Source organism: Pseudophryne corroboree, unplaced genomic scaffold (genome assembly GCF_028390025.1).
Source record: "Pseudophryne corroboree isolate aPseCor3 unplaced genomic scaffold, aPseCor3.hap2 scaffold_528, whole genome shotgun sequence".
Lineage (NCBI taxonomy): Eukaryota > Metazoa > Chordata > Amphibia > Anura > Myobatrachidae > Pseudophryne > Pseudophryne corroboree.
Window position 1 is genome coordinate 269676 of NW_026970130.1, and position 2345 is coordinate 272020.

Sequence of the window (2345 nt, forward strand, 5' to 3'; positions counted from 1 at the left end):
CCCGGACCTGTCGATTTTGGTCAAAAATTAAAATTTCAAAAGTGTCCCAATTTCTGCTTTAATTTTTAGGTACTATCCCAAAATGTATCACTAAGGAGACAGAAGTTGATTATGGAGCATAATTTTTGAACAGGAGCTTCAACCACTTTGTGGCATATGAGAAATTCCCTAAGCCCCGGACCTGTCGATTTTGGTCAAAAATGAAAATGTCAAAAGTGCCCCAATTTCTGCTTTAAAGTTTAGGTACTATCCCAAAATGTATCACTAAGGTGACAGAAGTTGATTTCGGAGCATAATTTTTGAACAGTAGCTTCAACCGTTTTGTGGCATATGAGAAATTCCCTAAGCCCCGGACCTGTCGATTTTGGTCAAAAATGAAAATTTCAAAAGTGCCCCAATTTCTGCTTTAAAGTTTAGGTACTATCCCAAAATGTATCACTAAGGAGACAGAAGTTGATTATGGAGCATAATTTTTGAACAGGAGCTTCAACCACTTTGTGGCATATGAGAAATTCCCTAAGCCCCGGACCTGTCGATTTTGGTCAAAAATGAAAATTTCAAAAGTGCCCCAATTTCTGCTTTAAAGTTTAGGAACTATCCCAAAATATATCACTAAGGTGACAGAAGTTGATTTCGAAGCATAATTTTTGAACAGGAGCTTCAACCGTTTTGTGGCATATGAGAAATTCCCTAGGCCCCGGACCTGTCGATTTTGGTCAAAAATGAAAATTTCAAAAGTGCCCCAATTTCTGCTTTAAGGTTTAGGTACTATCCCAAAATGTATCACTAAGGTGACAGAAGTTGATTTCAGAGCATAATTTTTGAACAGGAGCTTCAACCGTTTTGTGGCATATGAGAAATTCTCTAAGCCCCGGACCTGTCGATTTTGGTCAAAAATGAAAATTTCAAAAGTGCCCCAATTTCTTCTTTAAAGTTTAGGTACTATCCCAAAATGTATCACTAAGGTGACAGAAGTTGATTTCGGAGCACAATTTTTGAACAGTAGCTTCAACCGTTTTGTGGCATATATGAAATTCCCTAAGCCCCGGACCTGTCGATTTTGGTCAAAAATGAAAATTTCAAAAGTGCCCCAATTTCTGCTTTAAAGTTTAGGTACTATCCCAAAATGTATCACTAAGGTGACAGAAGTTGATTTCAGAGCATAATTTTTGAACAGTAGCTTCAACCGTTTTGTGGCATATGAGAAATTCCCTAGGCCCCGGACCTGTCGATTTTGGTCAAAAATGAAAATTTCAAAAGTTCCCCAATTTCTGCTTTAAAGTTTAGGAACTATCCCAAAATGTATCACTAAGGTGACAGAAGTTGATTTCGGAGCACAATTTTTGAACAGTAGCTTCAACCGTTTTGTGGCATATGAGAAATTCCCTAAGCCCCGAACCTGTCGATTTTGGTCAAAAATTAAAATTTCAAAAGTGTCCCAATTTCTGCTTTAATTTTTAGGTACTATCCCAAAATGTATCACTAAGGAGACAGAAGTTGATTATGGAGCATAATTTTTGAACAGGAGCTTCAACCACTTTGTGGCATATGAGAAATTCCCTAAGCCCCGGACCTGTCGATTTTGGTCAAAAATGAAAATTTCAAAAGTGCCCCAATTTCTGCTTTAAAGTTTAGGTACTATCCCAAAATGTATCACTAAGGTGACAGAAGTTGATTATGGAGCATCATTTTTGAACTGGAGCTTCAACCGTTTTGTGGCATATGAGAAATTCCCTAAGCCCCGGACCTGTCGATTTTGGTCAAAAATGAAAATTTCAAAAGTGTCCCAATTTCTGCTTTAATTTTTAGGTACTATCCCAAAATGTATCACTAAGGTGACAGAAGTTGATTTCGGAGCATAATTTTTGAACAGGAGCTTCAACCGTTTTGTGGCATATGAGAAATTCCCTAAGCCTCGAACCTGTCGATTTTGGTCAAAAATGAAAATTTCTAAAGTGCCCCAATTTCTTCTTTAAAGTTTAGGTACTATCCCAAAATGTATCACTAAGGTGACAGAAGTTGATTTCGGAGCACAATTTTTGAACAGTAGCTTCAACCGTTTTGTGGCATATATGAAATTCCCTAAGCCCCGGACCTGTCGATTTTGGTCAAAAATGAAAATTTCAAAAGTGCCCCAATTTCTGCTTTAAAGTTTAGGAACTATCCCAAAATATATCACTAAGGTGACAGAAGTTGATTTCGGAGCATAATTTTTGAACAGGAGCTTCAACCGTATTGTGGCATATGAGAAATTCCCTAGTCCCCGGACCTGTCGATTTTGGTCAAAAATGAAAATTTCAAAAGTGTCCCAATTTCTGCTTTAATTTTTAGGTACTATCCCAAAA